Below are 19783 nucleotides of genomic sequence, written 5' to 3' on the forward strand. Positions count from 1 at the left end.
AAACTTAAATCCTATAGGAAATAATAGGATTTATATTTCGATGGACGGGATATAGGTCACTATTGTAACGGAAAAACATGTCTGCTGAAATTTAAATCAGTTCCTTAGTCTTAGTTTGTAAGGCAGTTTAGTGGTCTCTTTTATAACTAGAGCTCTGCAGTTCAACTATGGCTTTGCAGTCATGTCTTAGAGGAGGAATAGTTAGAGCATCTTAATAGGATGCACAGACGTTTTGAGAGAAAAGGGTGACTGTGATGAGTTTGCTCTGCACATTTATCTACCATTGACATATGAAGGTGGGATCCAAGCCAAATTATCAGAATATTTCCATTGGGCAACTTTATATATTGAATATAAACAGATTCATTATTCTGTGGCTCTAGAGAAAAAATCATTTTGGTCTGGCCATTGAGGGCCAATCTTGGTACCCCCTAGTTTAGATTGTAAGAGAGGACAAACTCTGATCTGTGGATGCTTGTTGCTGTTGGGAGGATGTGGGAAGGTAGCCAGGCCCAGGACAAGGAAGCCAAATTGAGGATGTTCCTCCTGTACTGAGGCACTTCTTCTGTGCCAGCCCCACTACCCCCAAACCGCACAGCCGCACAGCCGTCTCCCATCAGGGAAGATGATATTTAGGGATTCTAGTGCCCCAAGGGAATAGGTCCCAGTTGCTCTAGGACATATTAGGGCGAGCTAGGGCAGACATATTTGAAACCTGGGTTCATGCCTGAGATTTTTTTACTTGACCTCACTTCCTTGACTGTGTAGGAAGTATGGGGCTATTGGGTTCCCAGAGTCCCAAAGCAAATTCACACTTGGAGGAGGACAGCATGGTACAATTACACCATTTTTATCAGGCCCTTCAGGTTCTGCTCCTGGTGGTGGCTTCCAGCCACCTATACTTCAAGTCAGAGACCCTCCTGGCAAAATATTTTTTTCAGCCCCTCAGACATGATTGCTTTGTCCATCTGGCAAACAGCAGTTTTGCTTGACCGACACTGGGCTTGTTTTTCTGCCTGGCCCTGGTGGTCCCTGGGATCCTGATGGCTTTCCACTGTAGACTGCTCTCCATAACCAAACTTCCTACAAAGTCTGCCATTGCATCTGTTTTGCTTTCCTTATCTTATGACTGAGCTGACAAAACTTCTCTGGAATGCACTTATTAGTTTAAAGAAGACATTTATTGTTAATACTTCACCACGAGGTTCCTGAAAGACGAGATTAGTAGGTTGGAAGCACACGTTTAAAAGTAGTCACAGCAATGAAAGCAAAACTATATCAAAGTCTTTCTCAATTACAATGTACACAGCAAATATATGTGATTATATTACAGCATAACTTCAAAGCAAAGAATAAAAGTCAAAATTCATCACCGTTTTCATCCAATTCAGTGATGCCACATCCTCCCTCTACCTCTAAATGTCACTAAACAAGCCCACAGCCTGTCTGAACCTGTGTGCCATTCTGGGCAGAAAAAAAACTGTGATTAATTTCGGAAAGACTAAGGCCCTGATTTATACTTTTTGGTGCAAACTTGCACCTATGCAGATTTGCACCAAAACATTTAGCACTCGCTTGCACCATTTCTGTGCACCAGCCGGGCACCATATTTATGAAATGGTGCAAGCCGGTGCAAAGGGTAGGCTAACTTAAAAAAAAATGACCTTAGTCGGGTGGGGCTGGCGGTATGGAAGAAGGGTGTTTTGCACCAAAAAATGACATTAGGCAGGTTAGAGTAAAAAAAAATTACTGTAACCTGCCTAGAGTCATTTTCTGGTGCAAAACCATCCATACCACATGACTCCTGTGTTAGCAAAAACAGGAGTCATGCCTACCACCCCAATGGCCATCACAGGGGACCAGGGTTCCCTGGGAATGGCCATTGCACCCAGTGCCATGTGGGGGGGAGGGAGGGGCATTTCAGGGCATTTAAAAAAAAAGGAATAAAATACTTACCTGTACTTACCTATACTTACCTGGGATGGGGTCCCCCATCCCCCGCTGTCCCTCTGGTGTGGGTGCGGGTGTTCCTGGGGCGGGCACCCTTTGGCTTATTCTATGGTGTTCCACCATGGAAAAAGGTCCACTGGTCTCCTAACGCCTGCCCTGACCAAGGCATTAAAAAATGGTGCAAAGTGAACTTTGCACCATTTTTTGACCCCTCCTCCCTTCTGTGCATGTTTTTAGCATGGAGGGGGGCTCGCAAAGGCCATGGAGTCATTTTTTTCACTGGAATACATACTTTGCATCTCATTGACACAAAGTAGGTTTCCATGTCCAAAAACTGACTTTAACTCCATAAATTTGGTGCGAGCTAGACGGGTCTAGCGCCAAAGTATAAATATGGAGTTTGTTTTGCACCAAATTTGCATGAAAAAAATTACGCAAATTTGGTGCAAAACAAGTATAAATATGCCCCTCTGTGCTAGGGCCCAAAGTTTTGCTCAGAAGCCCACAACCTGTGATAGTGAAGGTCGGGTGCCAAATACCAAGGCTGAGTAATTTGGATTTCAATTGATGCCTCTTTTGTCCACCATCTGAAACTCCTTGTCTCTTTATGTCCCTCATGTATGCTGTTTATCATCGCGGCTTTTTCCCTTTGTCATTCCTTTTCTGTCTTTCTCTTCTTCAGTGTTTCCACCATTTGTATTTTTCTCAATCTGCCTCTCATCAAAGTTTATTGAGGAAAAATAAGCCCCAGACCCCAAAAATGAGTAGTGGATGTTCCATCTGCGACCGCAACTCAAATTAAGCACTAATTTCAAATGGTTACCGCTTCTAAAACAAAAGAACCACTGTTTCTGAAATAATTGGTACCCAGTTAGACATTCATCTTACTATTTGAAGGGGCCACTGCTGAGCAGCGGATACAGAAGTTTCAGTTTTTGGACAAAGGCTATAGAGATTCCAAACATTCTCTTTTGCTCCATTAGAGATCCTTAAACCACATTAAACTGTATTATTTTCAACTGGGGCCTTTGTTCTACAAGCTGGAGAAGTACAGTAATTAACAAAAAAACCCAGGCAGTGGAAATGGTGACTTTAATTAAAGGTCATTTAGAGAAACATGCTGTTGAATAAACTATGTTATGGACTCCAGCTATGTCAAATCAAAAAAGACCTTATAGACCTTCCAGGTCCATTAAATTGTGAACAGGCCAGTTACTCTTATTTTTGTACTATGTTCTATTCTAAAGTTACATGTAAAAAGCACAACTTATGTAAAAGTATACACGTGAAAATTAACTACACATTCATAATCTTTAACCAAATGGAATGGTGCAATTTTTTTCAGTTACCATTTAACTTCTAACAATTTAGACTAGACAATGCCCCATGTGCACAGTGCTCATTGTGCCCGGACACCAGGCTGAGTAAGAGAGCAGTCTTTTTCGATTAACTACAAGAATGAACACCCTGCTTAGAGCTAATTTCCCCATTTGTACAAAGAAGCTGACCTTGTTTCAAAAGGTGAAAATTGGTTATTGCAGATCAAATCCATTTTACACAGCACATCCAGTGGAAGAGGTTTGAATACAACCACTATATCAAATCAGATGTCCAAATGCAGTCATATTTTTTAGGCAGTTTTCATCCTGTTTGCACCATTCAACATGGAACATGCATGACGCAAACCCTAAATGTGATTTATGAAACCAGCGCAAGTATTGGTAAAAATATCTTTCAGTTTTTCAAAATACATATTTAATGGATGCTTTTTTAACGTATAGATCCCGCCTTCCTTTCTACTAAGATTTCAAATCAATTTCTTAAAAAACATTTCATTACTTTCTTTTGAAGATGTAACAGTTTGAGACACAGTGCCACTGACAGAATCACCCTTAAATTGTTATCTTAGATTGCAAGAATTTCCCAGCTCGCAGATAGCACTATCACTTCATGCTAGACATGCTACATGCTACAGAAGAACACTTCACTTATTTAGGGACATATTTATACTCCGTTTGCGCCGAAATTGCGTCGTTTTTTTCGACGCAAATTCGACGCAAAACTAACTCCATATTTATACTTTGGCGTTAGACGCGTCTAGCGCCAAAGTTCATGGAGTTAGCGTCCTTTTTTGGCGTGAACACCTTCCTTGCGTTAATGAGATGCAAGGTAGGCGTTCCCGTCTAAAAAAATGACTCCCAGGCATGTGCGTGGTATTTATACTCCCGGACAAAAATCACGCCCGGGAGTGGGCGGGGCAAAAAACCCTGCATTTGCGTCGGAATTTAACGCCTGGGTCAGGGCAGGCGTTAAGGGACCTGTGGGCTCAGAATGAGCCCAGAGGTGCCCTCCCCTGCCCCCAGGGACACCCCCTGCCACCCTTGCCCACCCCAGGAGGACACCCAAGGATGGAGGGACCCACCCCAGGGACAATAAGGTATGTTCAGGTAAGTATTTTTTATATTTTTTTTTGTGGCATAGGGGGGCCTGATTTGTGCCCCCCTACATGCCACTATGCCCAATGACCATGCTCAGGGGACAGAAGTCCCCTGGGCATGGCCATTGGGCAAGGGGGCATGACTCCTGTCTTTGCTAAGACAGGAGTCATGTTAACGGGGGATGGGCGTCGTAAAAAAATGGCGCAAATCAGGTTAAGGCGATTTTTTGGACTCAACCTGACTTGCCCCATTTTGAGACCCCCATACGCCATTTTCCCCTACGCCGGCGCTGCCTGGTGTACGTGTTTTTTTTTCACGCACACCAGGCAGCGCCGGTCGGCTAACGCCATTCTATAAATACGGCGCCCGCATGGCGCTTCAGAATGGCGTTAGACGGCGCTAATTTTTTTGACGCTAAACTGCGTTAGCGCAGTTTAGCGTCAAAAAGTATAAATATGGCCCTTAATATTTAACCTCCACCAGGATATGAAATACCATGGCACTTCACAAACTGAGGACCAGATATTCAATTGCAGGTTGCAAAAGGGCAGCTGATGTGGACTCAAATGCACACGAAAATAACATCGGAGAAGCTAACTTACTTTACCTATGATTTTGCGTCCTTACAACCAATTTGAGACAATGTTCCAGAAAAAGTGCTCTAAGGCGGGGCATCATTTAGTCCTCTCGGAAACCAGAATAACGTTTTATTACGACATTAGTTAGTGCACCACTCTTTGAGACAACCTTGGAATGGTTAGCTCCTAATGTCTTAAAAATTAAAATACCCACAATCATTCATAATCCAGAAGGAAAGAGTAACATCAAGGTAATGATATTCTACGACCAATTGACTAATTTTGTAGATTGATGTCATGAGTGTCTGTCTTGATGACGGCTAGGCGTCTTTTGCTCTTCACTTCCATCTTTACATGTTTCTGATATTTGTGGGTTAATTGTTAATCCAATGGCCTCTGTGACTAGGGCATATATTTGAAGGAACTTGAAAGAAAACACAATCTCTGCTATGACAATATGGCCTTTTTATCTTCGCATACGATTTCTCTAATACAGCAGAAATAATATCCATTGGCTGTTCTATTAGAATCAGTGATAAACGGATTATCACACACATTAGTCAAAGTGAAACATTTACATATTGAAAAGTATTTGACGTGTTCTACATTAAATAAAAATAGTGATTGTATGTGTTGTAAGCCAATGGAACAAAAGATGGGGAGTATCAATTTTCATAATAAAATGTATTTAGGACGTAGATAACTTCAACACTATGGGGGTCATTCTGACCCCGGCGGTCATGGACCTCCGGGGCCAGGGTTGGAGGGAGCACCGCCAACAGGCTGGCGGTGCTCCACAGGGTATTCTGACCGCGGCGGTTCAGCCGCGGCCAGAAAGGGAAAACCGGCGATCTCCCTCCGGTTTTCCGCTGCCCTGGGAATCCCCCATGGCGGCGCAGCTTGCTGCGCCGCCATGGGGGATTCTGACACCCCATACCGCCATCCTGTTCCTGGCGGTTCACCCGCCAGGAACAGGATGGCGGTGAGGGGTGTCGTGGGGCCCCTGGGGGCCCCTGCAGTGCCCATGCCAATGGCATGGGCACTGCAGGGGCCCCCGTAAGAGGGCCCCACTTAGTATTTCAGTGTCTGCCTTGCAGACACTGAAATACGCGACGGGTGCCACTGCACCTGTCGCACCTTCCCACTCCGCCGGCTTAATTCTGAGCCGGCGTCCACGTGGGAAGGATGATTTGCACTGGGCTGGCGGGCGGCCTTTTGGCGGTCGCCCGCCAGCCCAGTGCAAATCCCAAAATACCCTCAGCGGTCTTTCGACCGCGGAGCGGTATTTTGGAGGGGGGAACTCTGGCGGGCGGCCTCCGCCGCCCGCCAGGGTGAGAATCACCCCCTATATATGTTTCGGTTTTATACTGGTTCTGATGTAGTAAAGCAAGTAATGCAATAGGCCCCTGATGAAAGAAAAACAGGTCTCCCCTTCTTACTTAGAGGTCAAGCCCCAGCTTTAATATTGACATTAGAAGTACACTAGTCCTAATTTAGAATTCAGCAGATGAGGTGCTCATCACAAACTTGACGGATATCCCGTTTGCCATATTACAAGTGCCATAAGGTGTCATTCACTTGTAACACAGTGGGCAGGCTATCTGTCCCGTTTGTGACGAAGTAATCCGTCTGCCGAGATCTAAATCTGAGCCATATTCTGTATGTTTCATCTCAGTCCCAATATTTCACCAACCTCCCAACCCTAAAATGTGTGAAGTAGTTATCCTTTCTGTAAACTCTAGGAGCTTTCCAATAACAATTTGCCTTTGTAGAAGAGAAGATTGTAGTCATACTGACCGTCAATGCTTAATCTTCACCCATATTTACTTGATGATTGTCCTTATGTAGTGTAAACATGTCCATGGCCCCACGCTGCCACTCCCACCCTATTTTCTTAATGTTTGATTCCCAAGATAGAGCCTCCCTCTAGTTATTTGTCTGGATGTGATAGGTACATGGGCCCATATTTATACTCCCTTTGCGCCCCATTAGAATAATTGTTTTGGCGCTAATCTCGTGCAAACTTAACACCATATTTATATTTTGACGCTAGACACGTCTAGCATCAAAATTTCAGAGTTTGCGTAATTTTCTGGATGCGTGAAACCGCCTTGTGTCTATGAGATGCAAGGTAGGCATTCCCGTCCAAAAAATGACTCAAACACCTGTGCGCCATATTTATCCAACCGAGCAAAAATGACGCACTGCAGGAAAGTGGACCCAAAAAATGCTGCAAAGCCCGATTTGTGTCAAATTTTAACTCCTGGGTCAGGGCAGGCATTAAAATGGGGCAACACACCACTACTTCGAAAGGAAAACTCATACAAGTTACATTATTGCTCAATAAGGATGACATGGAGGTGCTACTCATGCAGCATGCCAGATGACACAGAGCACAGGACCAACAGCAGCAGCTACAACCACACCAACGTAGACCTCAAAGGCAACGCAGAAGGCAGGAGAGGCTCTTCAGGACCAGGACAACCCTCCTGGGCCTCAGGGAACACGATATACTCCAGAGGTACAGACTCAACTGGCAAGCCATACAGCAGCTGCTGTGCCAAATTGAGCCACAGTTAACAGCCAGCCTGCAGACACCCCACATTATTCCACCGGAGACCAAGCTGCTAGCTGTCCTGCACATGTTGTCAAGTGGCTTATTCCAAACTACTGCTGCCCTGGTTGCTGGGGTCTCACAGCCCTCATTCTCTGCCTCCCTTCCTAAGGTTCTTGATGCCATCATCTCCATCACACCCACCACATCAGCTTCCCCAACACACAGCAGAAGCAGCAGGAGACCAAACAGGGGTTTTACCAAATAAATGGCTTCACGCGTGTGCTTGGTGCCATTGACTGCACACATGTCTGGATTGTACCACCTGCTGCAACTGAGCACCTATGCCGCCACAGAAAACACTCCCACTCCATCAATCTGCAGGCCATTGTTGATAACCACGGATTGTTCACCAACATCATGGCAAACTATTCTGGGGGTGCACATGCTTCCTTCATCTTCTGCCACAGCACCATCAATCGGTACTTCCAGGATGGACGATATGGCAATGGCCTTCTTGTCAGTAAGTCCAGAAACCTGGTAATATACACACAGCACAACAATGCTGTGGGACACACAAGACATAAACCACTACATTGCACATGGACAGGAAGACACTGAGGTGTGACACTGGTAGTTATGTTTGATATCCTGACCCAATGGGATTCATACCTGTGGACAAATGACGGCAGCCTTCTTTATTCCCCAGAAATGGTCTGCAAGATCATTTTGACCTGTGCCATCCTGCACAACATTTGTGTTAGGAGAAACATTCCCGTATATGAACCTGAACAAGAACTGCCTGAAGAGGAGGAGGATGTGGAAGCTGTCCGGGAAAATGAGGGGGAACATCTTAACACAGCTGCAGTAATGCATCACAGACAGCAGATAGTTCAAAACGTTTTTCAACAATAGTCACTATCAACACATTGTTACGATATGTAATGAAACACTTCACTTTAACACTCAATCATGCTCTGGGTAATTATTTATGAAACACATGTTCTCTAGAAATCAGAGTATTACCTCAGGGAGAATTTCAGAAAGACAAATTTGACTACTTCTGATGCCACATCACATTTGATGGGTATGATTGTACAGCAAACGTCAAACACAGTTTGTATGAAAAACATATTTTCTAGTTCACATTTGAAGGGCAAATTCATAGGGCCACAGCTATGAGAGACATCAATTTTGCCAACATGGTCTATTGCAGCATATGACATCCGACTATGACATCATCAATCATAAGGTAAATAAGCAAATCATACATGAGGCAGTGTATGTGAAACAGCATTGGTAACAGGAATGTATGACCAGACCCTTGACATCAGTAAGTGTGACATCAGCTATCTCTGCAAGGAGCATGTGTGACAAGAAGTGCATCAATCCGGAAATTGGATAGTATGAGTGTTCCAGGTATAACAAGCAATGCTCACAAGACATGCCATGCGTAGTCCATCCCAGGGAATAAGTCCTGCCACTGCCATGTTTTAAGTCTCTGCCTTCCCTTCTCTGGGGGGCACTGTAAATGGACTATCTGTACCCAGGGAATCATTATCTAAACTCACCCAGACTCCCATTCTGACACCTGTATGCTTCCGTTTTCATATGGCATGCCATAGTTCAACTTCATCAGCCTGCCTGGACTTCATGTCCCATAATGCACTGCCTGGTATTCGGCAAGACCTGTTATCTTCTGTCCATTGCTTCCCATGAGAAAGGTCAGGTTGTCCCCTTATACTGGATTCTCTCCTCCAGGACTTGTGAGAGACTGAAGCAGCACACACCTGTGAGCTCTCTCATGCAGCCCAGCTATTTGACTCTGCCCTGACCTTGCTGCTGTCTGGAACTGTTTAGAAGCTGCCATTCCCTGAAGCTCCTTGTTGTGCAGTGGAGAACAATTCATTTGTGTACCAGAGCCCTTGTTGGATTGTGTTACAGTGCTGAATACCCCGGAAACTGCTCTTTGTTTCCACAGTGTTGTTCCTGCTTGTTCCAGTCAGACTCTGCTCCCTGTTTTTCTGCCTTGGTTATGTTTGTTCCTGACAGAGCCTGCTTCCTGTAATCCAGACTGGTTCCAGTATTTGCGTTAACCAGAGCCGTTCCCTGTGCCTACATTTCCTCATAGTTGGTTTCCATGCCCTTCGTTTCCTCTTGGGGTACTATATCTGGTAAGTCTACAATCAGTCCTCAACTGTATAGAATAGTCTAAATTATATTTTTTGTACTGGCACATGTTTTCCAGGGTGCAAATCCAGCCCCCATCCTTTGTCTGGTTTTGCATGTATTCATTAGTGCCAAACAGTGACAGTGTGCTATGGCTGTATTCATGGATTTGGTACTGTGCCTCCAGCCCAACAAACTAGGGCTGGTAATGTGTATGTAAGGACAATCCATGTTTGTGCCGTGACGGTCCAAACACAGAATCACTTCTGCCGCCACTTTTCGATGGGGCTTGCGTGGTGACTAGGTGTGAGAATAATCTGCACAGAGGCACTGATGTTCCATCTTGCAGTGGGAAGTTCAGAGCCCTACCCTGTGTACAAATGTAGTGATGAAACCTGCGTGTTTGTCAATTACTGATCTGTAACATATTTGTCCACACCACGGCTGCTCTGTCTTCACTCTTCACTCTTCTGTATTCTCTGCTGTACCATAGCTGCCCTATCCCCTTGTATGCCTTTAGCTGATCTTCAGCTTTAGGTCAAATCTGCTTTGAAAGATACTCTGTGAACTCAAGAGTTGGCTCCACAGACTCCTAACTATACCTGCACATGACCGTTACACTATGGAACCTAATACTGACACAGGGTACACATGGCCACATACTTGAACTGGACACTTTTGTGCAATGAACCTCTGAAAATATGTGAGCAAATGCAGCTTGGGCTGCTGGTCCACCACAGCCACAGGAGGAACATAGGTCAATTACATTAGTCAAACTGTGTTGTACATAACAATGTTGTGATTGAAATTGAAGCCCTGTGTCGCAAACACTGTACCTGCCAAACATGTTCAAATGTCTGACTCATGGGTAGTATACACACAAGTGACCATGAAGTGGTAAACAACATTCATGACATGTGAGGGGTAACATATCCGACATAGCACTCATCAGCCATCCTCGATCTTCCCTGTGTATTGTTTGTTGTGGGAAATGTATTGTCCCCAAAGTCAAGCAACTACACACAGCAAAAGAGTCAAAACATATTACAAACACATACATGACTGTTGTACCAAATTGATTGTCATCTGATGGTGATAGCCATTTGTAACACTTTCATATATGAAAATTACAACAAATGTATTACATGCCGTTCCAACAGAAGCACACAAATAGTTTTAACAGTTAATTCACACACAAAACACACAGGCCATGATTCATATATTTGTAGGATAGCCTTGCTGTCCTCTATTGATGCACCACCTGCGCAGACTAAAAAATTCCAATTTAATTTCCAAAGTTTGCGCTGCTGTTGCGTCAGTTAAGAAAGCTAATCCTGTATAATGATATTAGTAATGTGGGCCAATGTAGCATGGTCTACCACATGTGGCCAAACACTAGAAAACACACTGCAGGTCATACCATCCTATTGTTGTCTAGTTATAGGCTGCATACATGTTAAAATATGAAAAATGACACAAACACAGCTTAAGTCAGAAATTTTTACGCAAATGTGTCAAAAAATGATGCAAACGCTCAAATTACATCAATGGATCCATAGCGTTAATTCCACCATAGCACCCCAGACATGCGGATATCCATTGAAAATGCATTGATCCATGAATGCATGGGATTTTGCCGTCTATGCATCAAAAAGTTTGACGCAAACTACGTAATCATCACAAAATTACACGCAAGACAGAAAACGGGCCTCAAATGAGACATGAAGTGATGTAATAGTATATCTTGTTTACAGAAATGGTACAGTGGGTGTACTTTCACTTTCACTTTGCAGTCTGTGATTTGTCTAGACTGTGTGGCTGTGTGTTTGTTTGCTCTTCTGTGGATTTTGTAATTTTGTCTCCTGTGTGGTCTATATTTTGTCTTCTGGTGTTTAGTAACTGTATTTTGTACCTGTGTCGAAGTAAGCCTCAGCAAGGCCTACTAGTGCAAGGGGTTTGCCCTTCTCTGCACAAAGTCCTCAGACCATATAGGAAGAAGATGGCACAGAAACTGAAATAAAAGACAAAGTTTATTAAACCTCATGAGGTGGTACTACAGTTCAAACAGCACCCTTTGGTAAAGTTTGAAGTAGCACACTGAACTGAGAGAGCATGGTCCTTTTATACCCACGCAGGGGCTAAAAGAAGGTGGTACAATTATAGAAGCAAGACTTATATACGTACAAGGTCATATGGAAATGTACAGTCGAGAGGTAAGAGGGGCTAACAGTTTTCAAGGACTAGTTGACACATTACTGTCTGTTACTGATTACTAACAGCTGCAGATCTTACTGGGCATGTGCGAAAGTGGGAGATGCTAAATATAACTTGTCACTAGACAGATTTTCAAGAGTAGTTAACAGAAAGCTAGGACAGAGCACATGTTGAGCACATGGCAGAGAAAATGGCTGCCATGAATACAAAATGGATTCCGCGAAATGTTCACAATAGTTGCTAAATACAAGATGTCTTCTGCTAATGCTTAATCTAATCGCTACTGATTTACAACAGACGACCCTTTCAGCATTAGCTGAAGACATTCGTCTTTCTGGGATAATCTAAATAGTCATCTTGTATACTTATGCTCATCATTTCAGCTATTTCCTTATCTAACATGTGTTGTGCTTTCATTTCTGTAATATTTATTTTGGTAGGCATACAAGCAGTAATGCACATGGAGCAGAACATTGGACCACACTGAATACAGATACAGCATGTGAAAACTATTGCAATCATTACACACAGGATAGTCAGTAGTTTCCAGCCCCAAGCGGAAACAAGAGCCCAAAACCATCTAGAAAAAGTCCTACTACCAGTCTCTGTGTGGATTTCTGCAGCAATTTAGATAATGCATCATATACTAAAGGTGAGTGATCTGGAATGAAAACGCAGGAACTACTACCGATGATGCGACATGCACCACCTCGATCAGCTAATATCACATCTAGTACCATACGATTTTGGAGAGCTACAATCTTCGTAATTTGGACCTACTCGGTAATATTCCCAAGTGCCAGAGCTGCCTGATTGGTAACAGCTTCCACAACCCTAGTCAATCATCTCACTTTCCTACTGTTTAACGCAGCACCCACAAAGGAGAAAAAACCCCAAATAAAATCAACATATTGTTGAAGGCTAGTATCCGTTTGGTCTACCTCATTTGTACTTATTGTCCTTTTATATCTATTTTCAATGATGTCATTGAACAGTTTAAAATCTCGGTGATATGATGCAGGGGCCAAAAACACAGGGGGTAATAGAAAAGATACATAACACACACCTGACCACCCAAAAGGTAGTTGGTAATATTCCATAGTTACCACAAACAAAATATGTATTATGTGAAGCTGTAAAACTACTATTATTTACACCCTCAATAGTTAAAATCAAGGTACAATCGCTTATCCCCACTGGAATTCTCTCAATGCTACGTATACATAAATCTGCTTTTATTTTTTAAACAGAACTCACAAATTGTTCTTTCTTGTCAAAGTCTCTTATACTGTATTTGTGAAGACATATGGTATTGAAACATTGTCCAGTTGATACTCTTCCCATGCCCATTTAATTCCGTTGGCTTGGGGATACCCATCTTTGTCTTGGAAGCATACTTTAATAAGGCGAAAAAGAAGTCCGCCCTCTGTACGTTTTCCAGATGCAAACAAAAGCGTATACCAAGCTTGACAAGAACCATTGTGTGAAAAAGGAAGAGGAATGAAAGGTGTTCCTCCTTTCCTTTGATGCGCAGGTATCATTCCACATACACAACAGTTAGTAGTATTTGTAGCATTATGAGTATGATGCAACATCTGAATGAAAGTATTATTGAAGTACGATTGACGGTGCTTCTGCTCCTGATAGGGAAGCATAAAGTAATAGTGATCCTCTGGTACTGGAGCAGTAGCAACAAAAAACTCACGAGCAGGAGCCTTCTTTTCAACAAACCAGGTGATTATTGCTATAACCAACAAAACAACAACAAACCCCATAGTACTAATGATCAGTTTGTTATTCATTTTAGCAACCGTGATAATCGACCCTTTCAGAAATTAATTAAAAACAATTGTTGGAGCTCTTATCCCTGGGCAGCCGCTCATTTCTTCACCACGGGCCAAGACGGGTGTCACTACTCTAATGCATGGCTGATCCTCCCCCCTTGCCACATTGGCTCTCCGCTTCACTAACCGAGGGCGGTAGCTCAACCAGTTTTCTCCAGGACTACGGGGTCTTTCCTCGGTCTCAAATTATATTGCAACACTCCAGAAATCGTATGGTCCAGGAAGAACTCTGCAGATTCGTCAGGTGATATAGCACGGCCTTTCCCCGTAGTCAAAATCTCTCGATGATCGGTCACCACTGCAGGTTCCACCAAGATAGGTAGCACTCTCTTGCAGTGAGTACTATGGACCCAATTCTTTCGGTTCGTCACTCGAACTGCTGTCCTTGTCGCAAGGAGCACCTGCTCTGGGCCTCACCACCTTGGTTCCAAGCAGCTTGATCTTTCAAAGGACTTAATCATCACCTGGTCACCAGGTCAGAGTTCATGGCCTTCACCTGTAGATCTGTCAGGAAGTGCTTCTCGAACCTGTTGATGAATAGAAACCAAATTGTCGGTTAACTGTGCCAAATATTCATTCATCAGGGCACAAGGTACATCATATACAGAATTTGGCTTAGGAACTCCCCAAATGTTCATTGGCCTTCCGAATACTATTTCATAGGGGGTAAAGCCTGTTCGTGAGTGTGGCACTTACCGAATAGACAATAATGCCAACGGTAATGCATCCGGCCAAGTTAAAGATGTGGAAGCCTGTATCTTCGATAACTTCAGCTTCAAAGTAGCATTATACCTTTCCACCAACCCTGCTGATTGTGGGTGGAAAACCGCATGGAACTTCTGTTTGATCCCTAATCCTTTCAGGACATACTTAATAACTTCCCCAACAAAATGAGGTCAATTATCATTGCATAAAAATCTGCAAACACCAAACCTAGGGAGAAATTATTTCAAAAGCACCTTTGCTGTGGTAATGGCAGTATTATCCTTTGTGAGGTACGCCTCTATCTATTTACTGAAGGCACATACCACCACCAAGACATACTTTAAATTGTTGCAGCGTTCAAGCTGAATATAATCCATTTGTAGAACTTCAAAAGGTGCAGTTGGTGTAGCAAACCCTCCAGCAGGAGTTCGTGTCCCTTTGCCAGGATTGTATTGTAAACAGATCAAACAAGACTGTACAACTCTCTTAGCTGTACTGGAAATTTCTGGATGCTCCCAAACTTGCGTAAGCAACTTCGTTATTGTTGAAGCTCCAACATGTGCCAGCCCATGTGCCATCTGGACCATGGGTTGTACAAAAGCTATAGGCAATTTCCATTTATCCATCTGCCTATTCCGTCAACAGCCCTCATCATCCAATTCTCCTTCTTCAGACCATTGCTCACGTTCTTTCACAGAAACAGATTTCTGTATATCTAATACGTCTTGTCTAGCATTATGCCAACGATCAGCTTGTGATTATGCTACATATATAGAAGTAGTACTTCGCTGCATCGCAGTCTCACGTGCTACGTGGTGCGCAAGGGCATTACCTTGCCCTATCTTATCGGTCACTTTCTTGTGTGCACTACATTTCACAATAGCTAGTTTCTTTGGATATGTCAATGCAGTCAAGAGGTTATGCACTAATTCTCTGTGCATTATCTGCATCCCGTGGGATGTGAGAAAGCCTCTCCTTCCAAAGCAAACCAAAATCATGAGCCACTCCAAAAGCATAGCGGCTGTCTGTATAAATGTTCACACATAAGTCACATGCTTGTGTCAAAGCTATTAGTTCAGCTGCTTGAGCTGACTTCTGTGGTATACAAGCTGTCTCATGTATGTAAAGTGCAAAAGGCTTTGTGTAATCTGGAGTATCAAACACTGGTGCTGAACAAAGGGCTTGTTGTAGCTGCCGGAAAGCAGTCTCACATTCATCTGTCCGTGGGAGGGGCATTGGAGTATCTTTAGTCAAAAGTGCTAGCAAAGGTTTGACAATGTGTGAAAACCCTAATATCCATTGCCTACAAAAAGTAGTAAGACCAAGGAATGCACGAACATCTTTCTGAGTAGAGGGTACTGGTGTGTTTAAAATAGCTTCAATACGATCTGATGTAAATGCACGGCCCTCCTTAGACAAAATGTGACCTAAATAGGTTACCTTTGGTCTACAATATTGCAATTTCTTTTGTGACACTTTATGATGGTGCGAAGCAAGAAAAGAAAGTAAGGACAAAGTGCACTTTTCACATTGCTCAGGGGTATCAGCTGCCAACAAAATATCATCAACATACTGTATGAGAGCCACACCTTCAGGCAAAACAAAAGAATCAAGTTGTCGTTTTTAACGCTTGACTATAAATACTAGGACTCTCAGTATAGCCTTGAGGAACTCTGCAAAATCTACATGATCGTTTATTCAATGTAACACCAAACAAATATCGGCTGTCGGGATGAATAGGGATCGAAAAGAAAGCATTCTTCAAGTCTATCACAGAGAACGTAGTTGTTGTCGGGGGAACCAAAGTAAGAAGTGTTGTGATGTCAGATACCACAGGATATTGATGGTACCACAATCTTATTGACTTCTCATAAATCAATAATGAATCAGTAACTCCTAGTATCAGTATCCTTTTTCAGAATAGGAGGAATCGGATTGTTTCAAACATTATACGGAACTTCCTCAACAACTCCAACTGCAATAAGATCATGCGCAGTTTGTGTGAGTGCTTCTTCGCCCTCCTGTGAAATTTTGTATTGAGGCAAACGTGGCAATACAGCTCCCTTCTTGACACTAATATGTACCGGTGGAATAATCATTTGTCCCACATCAGTATCTGAAGTAGCCCACAAAGTACTAGGGAGTGAAGCTAATGCAATGTCCTCTTTAACAAGACAAACTCTTTCCATCACAGGATGATTATCATTCAAAATAACATGCACCCCTTCAGGAGAGCATCGTATTGTAGCCCTGAAATTCTTGAGCATATCAAGACGCACAATATTGTCAGGTGTATTTGGAGAAAGCAACAATGGACATGGAGCAGTAAATTTATCAACATGGAATGCAAGTGGTTGTGACAATGGGCTAGGGGAAGGTGTTCCATCGAAACCTATCGATGTAATGGTTAAGCCCGACAGGGGAGCCCTTGGAATCAATTGTTTAGACAAGGCGCTGCGAGTAGCTCCTGTATCAACCAGAAACTGATCAGTAGAACCCAAAACATGTGCTTTAACATAGGGACCCCTCTGATCTACTGGAACTTCAACTGATTCCTTACCCCATCCTAGGCAATCCTATGCATAAGAAGAATCTTGGAAATCAGGCTGCACATAGTTAGACATCTGGTATTGGTTCCGTCTATCAAAAGTGTTAAACCCATCATGACCTCGTACATTAGCATCAACCCTAACATGATCATTCGTGCTTCTTCTAGGCCCTGAATATCCTGAGCAATTTCTCATTTGTCCCCGACCACGTGAACACTGCTGAACACGTAGTGCTGGACAATCGGCAGCCCAATGCCCAAATTTCTTACAATACGCACAATGCTCAACAGACAAATTCAAACGAGTGTAAGAAGAACCATAAGATCCACATCCACCTCTATCACTACCTCTAAAAGGCGGACCATAAGCTTGAGCCAACATAACCTTCATCTTTAATCTTTTTATCCTCGCTACCTTTTGTTTCTAATTCCTGACGTTCATAATACTGAGCCATAGTCAAAAGAGAAACCGAGTAGTGGTAGTCCATGAACTTTCACTAGCTTTTAGATGACTAGCTATTCCTGGTAACAGAATTGCGACATATTTATCAACAAACAAATTTCTGCCCGTATCATCTGACAATAACTGGCCACTAAAATCATGAAATACTTCTTCAAATCGTGTAAAGAAATCAGAGACCGATTCATCTGCCTTTTGCTTACAAGACTCTAAAACAGTCCAATCTATCTTTTTAGGGGGGATAATCATTTTTAACTTATCTAATATAGCTGCGGGAAGATCTAGAATCAACTGATATGGCTTTTTCGCAGGTTCCCCATCCCCGTCCATCTGTTCTAATTCTTTCCATGATGCCCCAAAAACTACACGATCATCAACTTTACGAACAATTCTCCACATATCTGGAGGTAATATCAATCCGAAAAATAAATCAATGTCAGCCAAAGTCATGGTACAAGAACTACTTGCTCCCTCAACTTTCTCATAAAAGGCGGCTGGATTTTTCCACGGGTCAGGTAATGCTGTTTTAAGTGCCATTACATCTGCCCTATTCCAAGGAGTATACACCCAATTATAAATAAAATAACCCTTAGCATCAAAAGAAGTTTTATCATCACTTGTACCCATTCCTTTAGGAGGAACATACAAAGGTGCGGCCTCCCGCATTGGTTTCGCGTGAACTATCATAGTCTTATCTGTTCCGAAGATGGAAGCTTGCACCCCGCCGGTCTGAGATGTCTGTGCAACTACGTCCATGGCACTTTTCTCCTGTTGCAAACGGACTGCCACAACACATAATTTCACCAAACGCCTGATTGCATCAGCCACCTGGGAGAAAACAAAAAGACCATCACGCAGTTGCTTACGATCAGCTGCTACATCATCGGTCTCTAACTCATCAGAATATTTTCGAAATAGTTCAATAACTTCTGTGCCAAATGCCTCAGTAAAATATAGCTGCTCCTTTTCTGTCCACCCTTTCATGTTGTCTAAAAGTTCAGAAGCAGAGACAACGCTACGAATTGTTTTACGAGCAGTAGATCTAAGCTCAGACGCACGGTCAGCAGGCAACATAGAGCGACTGTCTCGTATCTTCTGTTGCTCCGAACCGGAGACCTCAGCTAACTCATGAGGGGCAGAAGGAACGACATACGGAGGTGGAGGGCGATCTAGTAACAAAAAATCATCGAGTGGTTTATTAAGGATAGGATAGAGAGGTTGCCTAACAATGTATAGGCCAGTTACCTGTAATTTACGTTCTTTCTCTTTTAGCTCCTTTAAGTCATTTATTTCTTTCTTTCTCATTTCCAACGTTTCACATATACATTCTTCCACTGCTCTTTCTCAAGCAAGGCTTGCTCACGCTTCACTCGTCCACGCACTTCTTTCTCCCACATTCGTACACAGTCAAACATATCTTGCCTAGACTTTCGCTTACACATACATTGTTCCTCATCTTTCGCAAATCAAATGACCCATGCATAGGCCAACGTAACTCAGGATCCGCCCAAGTGTATTTATTCCATGATGTGCTGTACATTATAGAAGAAAGACCATGTTTCACATACACATCTCTATTGGGCGTCCCCTCTGGGGGTGCTGGTTGCGACCTCTCACCAGCCTGTTACATCAATTTCCAAAGGGAGAGGGTGTAACACCCTGCTCTCAGAGGAAATGCTTTGTTCTGCCTTTCTGGGGCAGGGCTGCCCAGACCCCAGGAGGGCAGAACCCTGTCTGTGAGGTGGCAGCAGCTGTAGCTTCAGTGCTAGCCTCAGAGAGCTGGTTTGACAGTACTAGGGGTCCATGGTGGAGCCCCCAGGATGCCGAATTGGCTCCCCAATACCATATTTGAAATGGGGGGACAATTCCATGATCGTAGACATGTTACATGGCCATATTCGGAGTTACCATTGTGAAGCTACATATATGTATTGACCTATATGTGGTGTACGCATGTAATGGCATCCCTGCACTCACAAAGTCCCAGGAAATGGCCCTGAACTATGTGGGGCACCTTTGCTAGTACAGGGTGCCCTCACACTTAGTGACTTTGCACCTAACCTTCAGCAAGTAAAGGTCAGACATATAGGTGACTTATAAGTTACTTAGATGCAGTACAAATGGCTGTGAAATAACGTGTGCGTTATTTCACGCAGGCTGCAATGGCAGGCCTGTGCAAGGGTTTGTCTGAGCTCCCTATGTGTGGCAAAAGAAATGCTGCAGCCCATATGGATCTCCTGGAACCCCAATGCCCTGGGAAACTAGGTACAATATACTACGGACTTATAAGGGGGGTCCAGTGTGCCAATTTAAATTGGCAAAT

This window comes from Pleurodeles waltl, chromosome 3_1, assembly GCF_031143425.1.
Source record: "Pleurodeles waltl isolate 20211129_DDA chromosome 3_1, aPleWal1.hap1.20221129, whole genome shotgun sequence".
Classification (NCBI taxonomy): domain Eukaryota; kingdom Metazoa; phylum Chordata; class Amphibia; order Caudata; family Salamandridae; genus Pleurodeles; species Pleurodeles waltl.